The following is a 17,179-nucleotide window of genomic DNA, read 5'->3' as shown; positions in this document are numbered from 1 at the left end:
ATATATATATATAAAAAAGGAAGTGAAAGCAGAGATGTAAGCAGAGGTGCAGTTCTGAACAGGGATAAGAAGAGAGAACACAGGAACTGAAAGAGGACTAAAACACCATCTAAAATCTGTCAGCATAATCAAAACTAGACTCCCCTCCGCTTTTACTTTCAGTAACTGATAGTACTGTAAGCAACAGCCCTAAGCAGAACTGTGTTATACAACCAGATTTGATTCAATATAGCCAGTAATTTTTAGCACAATATTGCTTACATTCTGTGTCACTGTTTAACTGCGTCTACATTTTTCAGCATATTGGATGACCGTTTTCTGCAGTGGAGTATCTTATCAGGAGGCATCTGGCCAGTTCAAACTAATTATTAGTATTATACAAGTGCACTTATCTAAAAGCAAATGTTTTTGTTAGTACAATTATGGATTTGTTAAATTTCAAAGGCTGCTTTTAGGGAAAAATATTCATTATACTTTTATAGGTACAATTACATTCCCAATTGAATCATGTAGTTCACAGAGCCAATTAACGCAGTCTGCTTCAATTAACATTGAAGCTTATCTGGGTCACGAATTACAGCTTTAATACTTAGTAATATGTTTCAGCAGAGTTGCAATTCATGTTCAAAGGCTTTGCAGCCATCCCTCAGTTTCAATGACAATTGATCATAAAAATAATATTTCAAGTATTTCTTCCTATACAAAATGTCAGAGTGCTGGGATAGCAAATTAGTACAATTTTCCTTTAATATAAAGAATGCACTTATCAATAACTAGAATCAATAATAAACATTTATTTTAAATATCGGGTGAAACTCTTAATTTAAAGGATTGCACAGGCCTCGCTAAGCTTCCTGAGTTTCTAGGAAAACAAAATGTTTATTACATAGTACCACCTTTGGCCCAGCCAGCGTTGTCACATACAGCAGTAACAATTGTTTTGTGACTCTGTACAGTCCTGAATCATGGCTAAGCCCTTTTGTTTTCAGTTTAACCCAATTTTTACTGAAAAATTCCTGGGTTTTACAAAAAGTATTATTCATTTTTTTTCTGATTTTCACCCAACATTTTTCAGAGTAGCAGCCGGGTTAGTCTGTATTCGCAAAAAGAAAAGGAGTACTTGTGGCACCTTAGAGACTAACAAATTTATTAGAGCATAAGCTTTCGTGAGCTACAGCTCACTTCATCGGATGCATTTGGTGGAAAAAACAGAGGAGAGATTTATATACACACACACAGAGAACATGAAACAATGGGTTTATCATACACACTGTAAGGAGAGTGATCACTTAAGATAAGCCATCACCAACAGCGGGGGGGGGGGGGGGGGGGAAGAAGGAGGAAAACCTTTCATGGTGACAAGCAGGTAGGCTAATTCCAGCAGTTAACAAGAATATCAGAGGAACAGTGGGGGGTGGGGTGGGAGGGAGAAATACCATGGGGAAATAGTTTTACTTTGTGTAATGACTCATCCATTCCCAGTCTCTATTCAAGCCTAAGTTAATTGTATCCAGTTTGCAAATTAATTCCAATTCAGCAGTCTCTCGTTGGAGTCTGTTTTTGAAGCTTTTTTGTTGAAGGATAGCCACTCTTAGGTCTGTGATCGAGTGACCAGAGAGATTGAAGTGTTCTCCAACTGGTTTTTGAATGTTATAATTCTTGACATCTGATTTGTGTCCATTCATTCTTTTACGTAGAGACTGTCCAGTTTGGCCAATGTACATGGCAGAGGGGCATTGCTGGCACATGATGGCATATATCACATTGGTAGATGCGCAGGTGAACGAGCCTCTGATAGTGTGGCTGATGTGATTAGGCCCTATGATGGTATCCCCTGAATAGATATGTGGACAGAGTTGGCAACGGGCTTTGTTGCAAGGATAGATTCCTGGGTTAGTGGTTCTGTTGTGTGGTGTGTGGTTGCTGGTGAGTATTTGCTTCAGATTGGGGGGCTGTCTGTAAGCAAGGACTGGTCTGTCTCCCAAGATCTGAGAGAGCGATGGCTCGTCCTTCAGGATAGGTTGTAGATCCTTGATGATGCGTTGGAGAGGTTTTAGTTGGGGGCTGAAGGTGATGGCTAGTGGCGTTCTGTTGTTTTCTTTCTTGGGCCTGTCCTGTAGTAGGTGACTTCTGGGTACTCTTCTGGCTCTGTCAATCTGTTTCTTCACTTCAGCAGGTGGGTATTGTAGTTGTAGGAATGCATGATAGAGATCTTGTAGGTGTTTGTCTCTGTCTGAGGGGTTGGAGCAAATGCGGTTATATCGTAGCGCTTGGCTGTAGACAATGGATCGAGTGGTATGATCTGGATGAAAGCTAGAGGCATGTAGGTAGGAATAGCGGTCAGTAGGTTTCCGATATAGGGTGGTGTTTATGTGACCATCGCTTATTAGCACCGTAGTGTCCAGGAAGTGGATCTCTTGTGTGGACTGGTCCAGGCTGAGGTTGATGGTGGGATGGAAATTGTTGAAATCCTGGTGGAATTCCTCAAGAGCTTCTTTTCCATGGGTCCAGATGATGAAGATGTCATCAATGTAGCGCAAGTAGAGTAGGGGCATTAGGGGACGAGAGCTGAGGAAGCGTTGTTCTAAGTCAGCCATAAAAATGTTGGCATACTGTGGGGCCATGCGGGTACCCATCGCAGTGCCGCTGATTTGAAGGTATACATTGTCACCAAATGTGAAATAGTTATGGGTCAGGACAAAGTCACAAAGTTCTGCCACCAGATTAGCCGTGACAGTATCGGGGATACTGTTCCTGACGGCTTGTAGTCCATCTTTGTGTGGAATGTCACCCAACATTTGTATCATTCAAATTTATAAAAAAATAAACTTGTTTCATTAGGAAAATACAATACATTGCATGAGATATATATATATTACGATAATACATTAGTCTGTGTAATGTATATGCAAAGCTGCCTGTTGAAGTAAGGCTATGTATTAGTCTAGAAGATACACACAATAAACAAACAGGCACACAAAAAAAAAAACCGCACACAAGCTCTGAAGGGCGTGTGCATCTGAACGTACTGATGAATCTCAGGCCCATCACGTACACATTGAAAGCTGACAGCAGATAACAGTTTAAAGATTTTACACACCAAAATGGGAAGAAAATGAAAATCTGTATCAGAATACGTTTCAGAGGACAAGAAAATATTCTAAAGTTTAAAAAAAAAAAAACAAGAAAAGGATGAAGTTGAGCATATGCACTGCAAATGGTGTGGACCAATTATTAAATGTTAATATTCGTAGGCTAATAGTTCCAAGTCTACAACACTAAACTGTTTATTCAAATGAAAAGTTTTATTTGGAGATTAGAGGTGTATTGTTTTCTTAAACTCAGAGGTGGCACAGTGTTTTGAGTTCTGTTTTTAGTTCTGCAATAAACCACATTGATGAATGGAATTCAAAGCATTAATCTACGGAATACCTTTCCCCTGTCTTTCCAGCCACCAAAATAAACCCCGATATTTACCCAGAAAAGACTATTAATTTTTTTTGCACGGATTTTCACCCATTTTTGTTGTTGTGGTAATAAACACTGATAAATTCCCAGGAAAAATTAAATAAAGTAAGAACTGAAAACAAAGGGCCCTAATCATGGCACAGGCATGGAGGTTTGGGGTATTTTGTTAATTAAACATGGCTGATCTTCCCAAGTATGACTCTCTCTCTCTCTCTCTCACACGCACACACACACAAGTCATCATTTTAACGGACATAAAGCAGACTACAATTCTGAAATTGGGCGAGTTCCAGGTCTGAATGCACTTCCCTTTAGAGGTCTTTTAAAAAGAAAAAACAAAAAACAAACAAAAAAAACTTCCCTCCACCTAGCAGATTCCATCAGGGCTACTTCACTTGGAGGAAAGTGCTTTGCTGAGTGTGAGATATGGGGCAATTTCCATTTGACTTAAGGGTGGCCTTAAATTACATACGTGTATGTATAAGAGAGCCCAGAGTTCATATTTGGGAGTCAGGTGTTCTGGATCCTATTCCATATTCTGCCACTGATTCACTCTGATACTGGGCTAGTCATATCAATGTTGTGTGCCTCAGTTTCCCCAACTACAGAATGGGGATATTTAGGTACCTGTCACAGGAGTTACAACACAATTTTAACTGACATCTGTAAAGTGCCTTGAGATTCTCAGATGAAATAAGGTACTATGGAATTAGAAAGCATTATACATGCATTCGCAAATGCCGACTGTCTCAAACAGCAATAGTAAACAAGCCACCTGAGACACAGGTGAATTTTAGACCTCTTTTTCCCTCATCATTGCATGGCCAAATCAATCCAATAGTGTAGCCTCCAACAAGGGAGGAGAAACACTCAATCTAAAGTATTTATGCGGAGAACATGCCTCTGACCTACACAGTTTGAGACATTCAGCTCAGGAAATGCCACCAGTTCAATTAAAAAAAAAATTGCAGGATGCATATAGACTTAACTTCTTGTGACATTCGATACAAACTAGAGTTCTCACAGTCCAAATAGAAAGAAGTACTAGATTATAAGGCTATGACTACACTACAGTCCTTACATCGGCACAGTTGTCCGATGTGAGTAATGTAAGGTCTCCCATACAGCTGCTCTATGCTGAGCAGAGAGAGCTCTCCTGCCGGCATAACTAAACCACCCACAATGACTGGCCAGTCATATGCATTGACTTCTAGTTTTCCCTGAGGGTGCTCAACCCCTGCTCCGGAAGGTGAGGCCTTGCCCTCATTCCACCTCTTCCCGCCCCAGCCCCACCCCCTTGAGGCCCCCGCCCGCCACTCACTGCTCTCCCTCAAATCCCTCCCAGATTAGCTCAGTAGGGGCACCGCCAAACAGCTGTGGCTGGTGGGTGCTAAGCACCCACTATTTATTTCTGTGGATGTTCCAGCCCCGGAGCACCCATGGAATTGGCTATGGCGGTAGCTATGTCAGCGGGAGAGCGTCTCCCACCAGCATAGTGCTGTCCACACCAGTGCTTTTGTCATTGAAAAATATGTTGGTCAAGGGGATGGTTTTTTCCATACTCCTGACCGACAAAAGTGCTAGTGTAGAGAAAGCCTATATCTAACGATATCAAAAGGCTCATAAAAGCTCTTATCTCACAACAGAATGTGAGAAAAGTCTTTAATAGAGTAACTGACCTGGCAGTTACTGTTCTGGAGTTCTTAATACAATGATCTTATTAGGTTCTAAAGCAGCCTTGCCCAGCGCTATTTTGTGGAAGGTGCTGTTTTAGGGCTCAATCCTCTAAAGGCATGTGCTTAACTCTATTACCACGAGTAGCTCCACTGATTTCAATGGGAAGACTCATGGTAGGAAAGTTAAGCACTTGCATAAGCGTGTGAAGAATTGGTGCCCTAGTCTGAAGAATTCTCACAAGGATTGTGGATGGTGAACTGCTCATGAAGCTTCCTTCAAGCGTGAAGGGCCTTAACCCAGAAGAACCAGCATGGTTTCACTGCAAAAAGTAGGGTGAGGCAGCTCCCAGGAAGCATCCGGCAGGTCCCTCTGGCTCCTAGGGGCGGGGGAGCGTAGCTGGGGGGGAGCAGGGAGAGTGGCCGCTCCCCCCACTGATCACATCAAAAGCAGCGCCTTAGGTTCTAAAAGGGCTTCTAAATTTAACAACTGGTTCTAGCGAACCAGTGTGAACTAGCTCCAGCTCACCACTGCACATATGTACATACACACATCAACAAAGCAGATATTCAATTGTCACAATGGTAACATTTTTCTGGGACAAAGAATAGTTCTTCTACCATAGCTTCATCCATATCTTAAATGCAGTAGAGTTTCCTTTAACTGACTACTGGTTAATGCTATTACTTGACTTTCTCAGTTTTTCTCAAGCATCTAAACGTACAGTGTAATAATAAGATGAAATCTAACAGGAATGCAACAATGGCATTTCAAATCATCACTGACATTTCCTTTACCAGATAGACAACAACAGGTCAAACCGAGGCTTGCAGAAGCTAGTTCTAAAAATATCAACCGGCCTAACATTTCCTACTCAAAGTCTGCATCAGCATTTCCACTCATTATGAACTTTTACTTTCAAGGCTTTATGGCTCTGCCATAAAAATTCACTCCAGGTTCAATGTCAGCACACAAACTGTCAGCTCAGGGACAGGGCTTCAGATATTGCAACAGTATCTAAGCCCTGTGTGTTCTCACAGTGGCCTGTCTCAAGAGGTTTCTATTTACATCAGCAAAAAGTCTTGCAACTCATTAGCTTGTCATTTTCATTCTCACTTTTGCTATTTGGAAAAAAGAACACATGAATAACCAACCCATTTTACTGTGTTAACAACATACATCTTGCTTCCTTTCATAAGAAGATTAAGTTGTTCACAAGGAACCCGCCTGTCTGGGGGACACACTCCCTTCCTGGCTGAGCAGAGAGAATATTCGACACCAGCAAGATATACAGAAGACTGCAAGCGGTTTAATTTCAAGAGGCAGCATTTGAATGGAGTAGTTTGCAGGAAGTGGAGCAAGAACAAAGCCATTGTGAGCAGGAGGAACGGAACTCTCCCTAAAGGGGAAATAACTTTCAGTGCAATCTAATTGCAGAACCAATTTGCTCTCCGGAGGCATCTTGTGAGCAAGCCATCCTTAGGCAGGGATGGTTTAGCAGTAACAAGACACACAGAACCCTCATCATCCTACATCAATGTGAACAAGGCCTATAGGTTTAGCAGTGATGCTCCCATTATAACAGGACGGAGCAAGCAGACAAGCAGGATTTATTATAACAGAACTGCTCCCTCAGAAGTGCTGCCTATGATGCTGGTATTTGTGAATCCCGTGACTGCAGTAATAAACAACAACAACCCAGGCTTAATCTTGACCACAGCCTGAACCAAACACTGTGGCTCTCACCTGTGCCCCACACACATCAGGGAGCAGACAGGATGCCCCAGAACAAGGCTCCTAAGGAGGAAGAGATTCAGGAAGGAAATGACCAGGAAACAAAGTCTTGTACAAAATGCCCCAAAATGGGACCTTAAAAGAGTTGTAATGCTCTTAATATTGAAATGGAAAATAATTACCAGGGCAGGAGCTGCTACCTCTTCCTCCTGCTGCTGCCCTCTGTGTGATGCTGCCCCAGGACTTGAACCTGCCTCAGTCTCTGTACCTGCCAGCTGCTCTCCTCCGCCAGAGACGCTTCCCCCTCGGTACCGTGCACGGAATGAAACAGGCAGGGCAGAGCCTGGGAGGGACACTCCAGAGGGCGGGGCGTTCCCTCTGACTGACAATTCAACTCAACTAGTGAGAGGCGGCGGATGGATGACGCTCCACTACTCGGCTCCCGACGCCACCGGCAGGGAGGTGGGGCTGAGGGAGCAGCTGCTGCAGATGCTAATAAGGCGAATAGGACAGCCAATCAGCGTGCGAGATGAGCAGGGACACGGGGGGCGGGGGAGGGAGATGTGTTAGGCCCGGGTCCATGAAGAACTCAGCCAAGGGTGGGGGAAGGCTGATGGGGCTAGTTGCAGAGAGAGGGGAGGGGGGCGGAAGAGGGGTGAGGATGGGAGAGTGATTATGGAGTGGCTGGGGGGACTGAGGTGGTGGCAGGTGGAAATGGAGTGGGGTGGGGTCTGAAGGGGTGCTGGAGACTGGGGTGGTGGTGTGGAGGGGCCAGGCACCGAGTGGACGGGGTGGGGGAGGGCGTTACCCATATTTCATGCTGTGCTATGGCTCATGTGCGTTGCCCTCAAGCTGCACAAGCCCAAATGTGGGGTGCAGAGAGGGACACAGTTGCATTATTCATGCAGGGAACTTAAAGCGAGGTAGAATTCCCGCCATCAGTAAACACAATGCTTTCTCAGTTTCAGGGTTCTTTGTTTCTGATGGGAATAATTTTTGATGATACAAGTGAGGACACCACAGTGCATGGAAGGTAGGGAACTTCAGGACTAAAACAAGGGGAATTTGAGAGGTAGGAGTGTGAAGCCTCTCTGGATTCATTCAAACCAAGCCAGCTTTAGACATAAGTAAGGCTGCATGTCTGTCACAGAAGTCACAGATTCTGTGACTTTCCACGCCTCCGTGACTTCTGCAGCGGCCAGTGTGGCTGATCACAGGTGCTCAGGCGGCCACAGGACAGCAAAACCGGCTGCTGCTGGAGCGATCCCCGCAGCCAGCCGCTTGGGCAGTCCTGCAGTTAGCTGCACTGGCTGCTGCCGGAGCGGCCTGGGGGCCAGCTGTACCAGCCGCTGCTCAGGCAGCCGTGGGCAGCTGGCCCCAGGGACTTCCTGAGCAGCGGCTAGTGCGGTGGCCCTGGCGACCTCCCGAGCAGTGGCCCCAGGGACCACCTGAGCAGCGGTCTGGGGGCAGCCACACCAGCCACTGCTTGGCGGCCCCCAGCTGCTGGCTCCAGGGCCCACCCCAGCAGCAGCTGGTGCTGCTGGCCTCTTGGACAGTGGGGGTGGCTCCAGAGGCCCCCCAGAGCAGGAGCTCCCTGGGGCCTCCTGGCTAAGATTTAGTCAGAGGTATTTATAGTAAAGGTCATGGACAGGTCACAGGCCATGAATTTTTGTTTATTGCCTGTGAGCTTTCCATGACTTTTATTAAAAATACCCATGACTAAATCATAGCTTTAGACATAAGCCATTGTTTGGGGCATAGGTGCTGACTCTGTGGGTGCTCCAGGTCAGGAGACGTTCCTCCAAGAAACAGCATATTAAACACAGCCTATTGCTAAGTGAATCTTAATCGTGGCCAGGCCAGGGTCCCAGAGCCCAACAAAATTAGATCTATCCCAGGGGGAGGAAGAAGAGGTGAGGAGAAGAATGGGACCAGAAATTACAGAAGCTGGAGATTCAGTTGGGGGTTGTTCTCTGTTGCTTGCTTCTGTTTGAATTTAGCATGCTACTGTATTACGCATGAATGAGCTGGGGCACATCACAATGCATAGCACAATAGCGAGCTACATTAAAAACACAAGGGTTGGCAAATGACAGAAGCAGGGCTGTAACTAAGGCAGGGCAAGAGGGGCAGCTGCCCAGGGTGCAGAGCCGGTGGGGATGCAAAAAAGGGGGGAAGCGCAGGATTGGGCCCAGCAGCGTCAGTGCTCCCTGCAAGATTGGGTCCAGCAGCATTGGCTGGAATCCATGGGTGTAGTTTGGGCTGGAGGTGAAGGGGTGTTGCTCCCCCGCCCCCACACACATAACAGAGACCTGGGCCAAGAACAGAGGGAGTAGCACAAAATTGCTTCTCCTGTCAGGACCGCCACCTCCTGGATCCTAGTGCAGCTGGTTGGCTTTCCCTTCTATGTGTGCTGGGTGCCCTATATGGCCACCATCCTAACGGTGAGTGCTCATGAGGGGCAGGGCAAGGGAGTGAGGAATATGGGGGAAGGGGCAGGGGGGAAAGAAGGGGATAGGGGAATGGGGCAAGAGAAGAGGGATGTGGGGGAGGGGGATACAGGCAGAGGACAGTGGAGAAGGGGGATGGGAAAGAGAAGGGGATAGAGGAATGTGGGGAGGGAAGCGGGAGCTGCAGGTAGTGTCCCCTCAGAGCGTCAGCAGCTGGGGCTCCCCTGTTAAGCCAACCCATTCCTCCCCTAGCACTGGCAGCTCACCTCCAGTGGGTACCCCTGCTGTGAGTACCCCCTCTAGTGCCCTCCAAATACCCCCTCCAGCACCCACTCAAATACCCCCTGCAGCTCCTCCTCCCCCTTCCCCCATCATGTCCTTTATTTGGGAACTTGAAATATGGTAACCCCAGGGGTCATTCTTTTTTCACAGCCTTGGTTTCCAGAGCTGGCAGGAGCAAGTTCACCCTGCCAGCAGCCACCTGCTCCCGAGGGCTGGGCTGAGCACCGGCTTGCGAGGCTGAGCTCAGAGCTTGGGCTGTGTGACCACAAGCCTGGCAGCCATGGGGCTGGAGCAGGTCAGCCAAGGGGAACAAGGAGCGGTTCCACTCTGCGTGCAGGGAGTGTGGGGAGACTGACCTGGTTGCAATGACAAGGGTGGTGACTAGGGTGTGACCGCGCTGCTGAGAGGCAGGTGCCCAAGGGGAATGAATATTGCGGGGGAGCATCTCATGGCAGCCAGGTTCCATGGGCAGGAGATGGCTCCAGGGGATGTCGCTGGCCAGTGCCAGGTTCCTTCAGGGGCGAGACAAGAGTGTGTCAGGGACACAGCTCAGAGTTGTGTTGCCCGCCCTGCCTGTGGAGCACCCCCCATGCAGAGGCAGCCGCTTGGGGAGCAGGGCAGGGAGGGCTGCCAGCCAGCCAGCCAGCACCCTGGCTGCCACAGCACAAAGAACCAGGGGCCTGAGCGGGCCAGTCGGCTCCCACCAGCTTCTGATCTGCCAGCTCTTGGCAGGAGGCGATGGTTTTCAAACTGTAGGGTGCATCCCGCTAGGAAGGCATGCACCACAGTTTGAAAACCTCTCTGCTAAATGGGAGGCAGAAATCGGGGGGGGGGGCACATGACCCCATGTGCCCCCCCCACTCATTGCCTCTAGGGGGCACAAATATGATTACTCGTCCCAGGCTCTAAAATGTTTAGTTACGGCTCTGGACAGAAGGGCAGCACCTGTGGCAGCCAAACACTGTGGTAGCAAGTCCCCACTGGAGAATTGCAACACAAAACCACACAACAGTCCTTCCAGCCCCTTTCACAGAAGAGAAAATATACTTTCCCCTATGCCAGAGGGGTGGTGATTGGTTTGGGGGCCAGACCACCTGCAACCACTTGGTTCTCCTTTCCCTGGGGACCTTTTCCTCTCCAGTCTGATGCTGTGCAGCCTTGTTAATGTTAAAAGATGCAAAGCTATTAGTATGGTAGCTGTGATGACTCAGATGGTTAGGCATGCAAATGAGCACTGTGTAGTTAAGTGAGGCAGAGTTGCTATAGTAACAACTGTAATAAATATATATATACACACTACAACCCTGTTTAATCAAAGCTCCCTCTTCTCCTAATCATGATTTTGAGACCTGTTGTGAATTACATACCCAGCTGCCTCCTCCTTCTCTCCCCCACATTTGTCAATATGGCTTTGATGTCCCTGAAACATTTCAGATAAGTATGGTATGGAAGATGTAAACCAAAAAAACTTGTTATAGTAACGTGAAAGTTCAAGCTGCGTGTCAGGCTAAGACAGCTTGAAGGAGAGAGATTTTAAAACATTTATCCTTAATGGGCATAAATCAGTGTAGCTCTATTCATTTCAATGGTGCCATGTCAATGCAAAGCAGTTGAGGATCTGGCCCAATATGATTGAGGAACATTAAATGCCTTAGTCACAGTGAAACATGCTGCAAAATCATTTCTTGTGAGGGGGCAATTCTTTAAAAACTGTCTTGAAGTTAATCCAAGAAGAATCATAGAATCGTAGGACTGGAAGGGACCTCGAGAGGTCATCTAGTCCAGTCCCCTGCACTCATGGCAGGACAAGTATTACGTAGACCAGTGGCTCTCAACCATTCCAGACTACTGTATCTCTTATAGGAATCTGATTTGTCTTGCATACCGTGAAGTTTAACCTCACTCAAAAACAACTTGCTTACAAAATCTGACATAAAAATACAAAAGTGTCACAGCACACTTTCTCATTTCTACCATTTAATTATAAAATGAAGCAATTGGAATAGAAATACTGTACTTACATTTCAGTGGATAGTATAGCAAGCAATATAAAAAAGTCAATATATGAATTTTTACTTTGCACTGACTTCACTAGTGTGTTTTACATAGCCTGCTGTAAAACTCAGCAAATATCTAGATGAGTTGATGTACCCCCTGGAAGACCTCTGTGTACCCTCATGAGTACATGTACCCCTGGTTGAGAACCACTAATCTAGGCCATCCCTGACAGGTGTTTGTCTAACCTGCTCTTAAAAATCTCCAATGATGGAGATTCCACAACCTCCCTAGGCAATTTATTCCAGTGCTTAACCACACTGACAGGAACTTTTTCCTAATATCCAACCTAAACCGCTTATGCTGCAATTTAAGCCCATTGCTTCTTGTCCGATCCTCAGAGGTAAGGGAGGACAATTTTTCTCCATTCTCCTTGTATCAAACTTTTATATACTTGAAAACTGTTATCATGTCCCCTCTCAGTCTTCTCCAGACTAAACAAACCCAGTTTTTTCAATCTTCCCTCACAGGTCATGTTTTCCAGACCTTTAATAATTTTTGTTGCTCTTCTCTGGACTTTCTCCAATTTGTCCACATCTTTCCTGAAATATGGCACCCAGAACTGGACACAATACTCCAGTTGAGGCCTAACCAGTGTGGAGTAGAGCGGAAGAATTACTTCTTATGTCTTGCTTATAACACTCCTGCTAATTCATCCCAAAATGATATTTCCTTTTTTTGCAACAGTGTTACACTGTTGACTCATTTTTAGCTTGTGATCCACTATGACCCCCAGATCCCTTTCTGCAGTACTCCTTCCTAGGCAGTCATTTCCCATTTTGTATGTGTGCAACTGATTGTTCCTTCCTAAGTGGAGTACTTTTGCATTTGTCCTTATTGAATTTCATCCTGTTTACTTCAGACCATCTCTCTAGTTTGTCCAGATTATTTTGAATTTTAATCCTGTCCTCCAAAGCACTTGCAACCCCTCCCAACTTGGTATTGTCCACAAACTTTATAAGTGTACTCTCTATGCCATTATCTAAATCATTGATAAAGATATTGAACAGAATCATAGAATCATAGAATCATAGAATATCAGGGTTGGAAGGGACCCCAGAAGGTCATCTAGTCCAACCCCCTGCTCAAAGCAGGACCAAGTCCCAGTTAAATCATCCCAGCTAGGGCTTTGTCAAGCCTGACCTTAAAAACCTCTAAGGAAGGAGATTCTACCACCTCCCTAGGTAACGCATTCCAGTGTTTCACCACCCTCTTAGTGAAAAAGTTTTTCCTAATATCCAATCTAAACCTCCCCCATTGCAACTTGAGACCATTACTCCTCGTTCTGTCATCTGCTACCATTGAGAACAGTCTAGAGCCATCCTCTTTGAAACCCCCTTTCAGGTAGTTGAAAGCAGCTATCAAATCCCCCCTCATTCTTCTCTTCTCCAGACTAAACAATCCCAGCTCCCTCAGCCTCTCCTCATAAGTCATGTGCTCTAGACCCCTAATCATTTTCGTTGCCCTTCGTTGTACTCTTTCCAATTTATCCACATCCTTCCTGTAGTGTGGGGCCCAAAACTGGACACAGTACTCCAGATGAGGCCTCACCAGTGTCGAATAGAGGGGAACGATCACGTCCCTCGATCTGCTCGCTATGCCCCTACTTATACAACCCAAAATGCCATTGGCCTTCTTGGCAACAAGGGCACACTGCTGACTCATATCCAGCTTCTCGTCCACTGTCACCCCTAGGTCCTTTTCCGCAGAACTGCTGCCGAGCCATTCGGTCCCTAGTCTGTAGCGGTGCATTGGATTCTTCCATCCTAAGTGCAGGACCCTGCATTTATCCTTATTGAACCTCATTAGATTTCTTTTGGCCCAATCCTCCAATTTGTCTAGGTCCTTCTGTATCCTATCCCTCCCCTCCAGCGTATCTACCACTCCTCCCAGTTTAGTATCATCCGCAAATTTGCTGAGAGTGCAATCCACACCATCCTCCAGATCATTTATGAAGATATTGAACAAAACGGGCCCCAGGACCGACCCCTGGGGCACTCCACTTGACACCGGCTGCCAACTAGACATGGAGCCATTGATCACTACCCGTTGAGCCCGACAATCTAGCCAGCTTTCTACCCACCTTATAGTGCATTCATCCAGCCCATACTTCCTTAACTTGCTGACAAGAATGCTGTGGGAGACCGTGTCAAAAGCTTTGCTAAAGTCAAGAAACAATACATCCACTGCTTTCCCTTCATCCACAGAACCAGTAATCTCATCATAAAAGGCGATTAGATTAGTCAGGCATGACCTTCCCTTGGTGAATCCATGCTGACTGTTCCTGATCACTTTCCTCTCCTCTAAGTGCTTCAGGATTGATTCTTTGAGGACCTGCTCCATGATTTTTCCAGGGACTGAGGTGAGGCTGACCGGCCTGTAGTTCCCAGGATCCTCCTTCTTCCCTTTTTTAAAGATGGGCACTACATTAGCCTTTTTCCAGTCATCCGGGACTTCCCCCGTTCGCCACGAGTTTTCAAAGATAATGGCTAAGGGCTCTGCAATCACAGCCGCCAATTCCTTCAGCACTCTCGGATGCAATTCGTCCGGCCCCATGGACTTGTGCACGTCCAGCTTTTCTAAGTAGTCCCTAACCACCTCTATCTCTACAGAGGGCTGGCCATCTCTTCCCCATTTTGTGTTGCCCAGCACAGCAGTCTGGGAGCTGACCTTGTTAGTGAAAACAGAGGCAAAAAAAGCATTGAGTACATTAGCTTTTTCCACATCCTCTGTCACTAGCTTGCCTCCCTCATTCAGTAAGGGGCCCACACTTTCCTTGGCTTTCTTCTTGTTGCCAACATACCTGAAGAAACCCTTCTTGTTACTCTTGACATCTCTTGCTAGCTGCAGCTCCAGGTGCGATTTGGCCCTCCTGATATCTTTCCTACATGCCCGAGCAATATTTTTATACTCTTCCCTGGTCATATGTCCAAGCTTCCACTTCTTGTAAGCTTCTTTTTATGTTTAAGATCCGCTAGGATTTCACCATTAAGCCAAGCTGGTCGCCTGCCATATTTACTATTCTTTCGACTCATCGGGATGGTTTGTCCCTGTAACCTCACAGGGATTCCTTGAAATACAGCCAGCTCTCCTGGACTCCCTTCCCTTTCATGTTAGTCCCCCAGGGGATCCTGGCCATCTGTTCCCTGAGGGAGTCAAAGTCTGCTTTCCTGAAGTCCAGGGTCCGTATCCTGCTGCTTACCTTTCTTCCCTGCGTCAGGATCCTGAACTCAACCAACTCATGGTCACTGCCTCCCAGATTCCCATCCACTTTTGCTTCCCCCACTAATTCTACCCGGTTTGTGAGCAGCAGGTCAAGAAAAGCGCTCCCCCTAGTTGGCTCCCCTAGCACTTGCACCAGGAAATTGTCCCCTACGCTTTCCAAAAACTTCCTGGATTGTCTATGCACCGCTGTATTGCTCTCCCAGCAGATATCAGGAAAATTAAAGTCACCCATGAGAATCAGGGCATGCGATCTAGTAGCTTCCGTGAGTTGCCGGAAGAAAGCCTCATCCACCTCATCCCCCTGGTCCGGTGGTCTATAGCAGACTCCCACCATGACATCACTCTTGTTGCACACACTTCTAAACTTAATCCAGAGACACTCAGGTTTTTCCACAGTTTCGTACCGGAGCTCTGAGCAGTCATACTGCTCCCTTACATACAGTGCTACTCCCCCACCTTTTCTGCCCTGCCTGTCCTTCCTGAACAGTTTATAACCATCCATGACTGTACTCCAGTCATGTGAGTTATCCCACCAAGTCTCTGTTATTCCAATCACGTCATAATTCCTTGACATCACCAGGACCTCCAGTTCTCCCTGCTTGTTTCCAAGGCTTTGTGCATTTGTATATAAGCACTTGAGATAACCTGTTGATCGCCCCTCATTCCCAGTATGAGGCAGGAGCCCTCCCCTCACAGACCTTCCTGCCTGTGCTTCCTCCCGGTATCCCGCTTTCCCACTTACCTCAGGGCTTTGGTCTCCTTCCCCCGGTGAACCTAGTTTAAAGCCCTCCTCACTAGGTTAGCCAGCCTGCTGGCAAAGATGTTCTTCCCTCTCTTCGTAAGATGGCGCCCGTCTCTGCCCAGCACTCCTCCTTCATGGAACACCATCCCATGGTCAAAGAATCCAAAGCCTTCTCTCCGACACCACCTGCGTAGCCATTCGTTGACCTCCACGATTCGACGGTCCCTACCCAGGCCTTTTCCTTCCACGGGGAGGATGGACGAGAACACCACTTGCGCCTCCAACTCCTTTATCCTTCTTCCCAGAGCCACATAGTCCGCAGTGATCCGCTCAAGGTCATTCTTGGCAGTATCATTGGTGCCCACGTGGAGAAGCAGGAAGGGGTAGCGATCCGAGGGCTTGATGAGTCTCGGCAGTCTCTCCGTCACATCACGAATCTTAGCCCCTGGCAAGCAGCAGACTTCTCGGTTTTCCCGGTCAGGGCGGCAGATAGATGACTCAGTCCCCCGGAGGAGAGAGTCCCCGACCACCACCACCCGCCTTCTCCTCTTGGGAGTGGTGGTCGTGGAACCTCCAACCTCAGGACATCGCATCTCATGCCTCCCAACCAGCGGAGTCTCCTTCCGCTTTCTCCCCCCAGACATATCATCTGGTCCACTCTCCGCATTGGTACCTGTGGAGAGAACATGAAAGCGGTTAGTTACCTGTGTCTGTGTTACTGGAACCCGGACATTCCGCTTACCTCTTCTGGAGGTCACATGTTGCCAAGCTTCTTCACTGGCCTCTTGGCTCCTCTGTGCAACCTGCTCTACATCTTTAGAGCTTTGTGCCCCTAGAAGGCTATCCTGAGTTGGTCCAGAAAATCCTCAGTCTCTCGTATACAACGCAGGTCGTTACCTGTTGCTCCAGACCTTCAATCTTCTCTTCCAATATGGAGACCAGCTTGCACTTTGTACAGACAAAGTCGCTTCTGTCCTGTGGAAGAAAGACAAACATGGCACATCCAGTGCAGGTCACAACAGCTGAATTCCCCCCTTCCATATCACCTACCTACTACGGAGCTTCCTCAGAGACGTTGGCAAGATGTAAGCCTCACTGGGCTCACTCCAGGCGAACTCCCAGGCAAACTCCTGCTGTGAGCTGCTCTGCTGTCCCCGCTGCTCAGCTGGTTCGCGAGGCTCCGGCTATTTTTAAACAGCCAGGCTTCCCTGACGCAAACACACAGACACCCTAATGCCCGCCCCCTGCAGGCTAGCAGCCAATCAGACACTCACTCAGGCTCCCTCCCAGCAAACACACGCTCGGATACTTCCTCAGCAAGCAAACACACACACTCGGATACTTACCAGTCCCAGGCAAACTCCTGCTGTGAGCTGCTCTGCTGTCCCCGCTGCTCCGCTGGTTCGCTGCCGCTCAGACACAGAATTGATCCCTGTTGGACCCCAACTCAATATGTCCTTCCAGCTTGACTATGAGCCACTGATAACTACTCTCTGGGAACAGTTTTCCAACCAGTTATGCACCCACCGTGTAGTAGCTTCATTTAGGT

General features: G+C 47.3%; 1 protein-coding gene across 2 annotated transcripts in view; it reads right to left on the bottom strand.

Annotated features, from left to right (window-relative positions):
- The window catches only part of ME2 (malic enzyme 2), a 45,599-nt gene extending 38,250 nt beyond the window's left edge, over window positions 1-7,349 (bottom strand). Inside the window, exon 1 of one of the 2 annotated variants that reach the window (XM_038402587.2) lies at window positions 7,059-7,349. The gene's annotated coding sequence lies outside the window, so the exon portion shown is untranslated. The remainder of the gene's footprint in view (window positions 1-7,058) is intronic. The other variant, XM_043514982.1, reaches the window with a different exon arrangement.
- Window positions 7,350-17,179: the final 9,830 nt, after the last annotated feature.

This window comes from Dermochelys coriacea, chromosome 5 (assembly GCF_009764565.3).
Source record: "Dermochelys coriacea isolate rDerCor1 chromosome 5, rDerCor1.pri.v4, whole genome shotgun sequence".
Lineage (NCBI taxonomy): Eukaryota > Metazoa > Chordata > Testudines > Dermochelyidae > Dermochelys > Dermochelys coriacea.
Note: the sequence above shows the minus strand (reverse complement) of the source record. Positions and strands in the feature narration are given on the sequence as shown.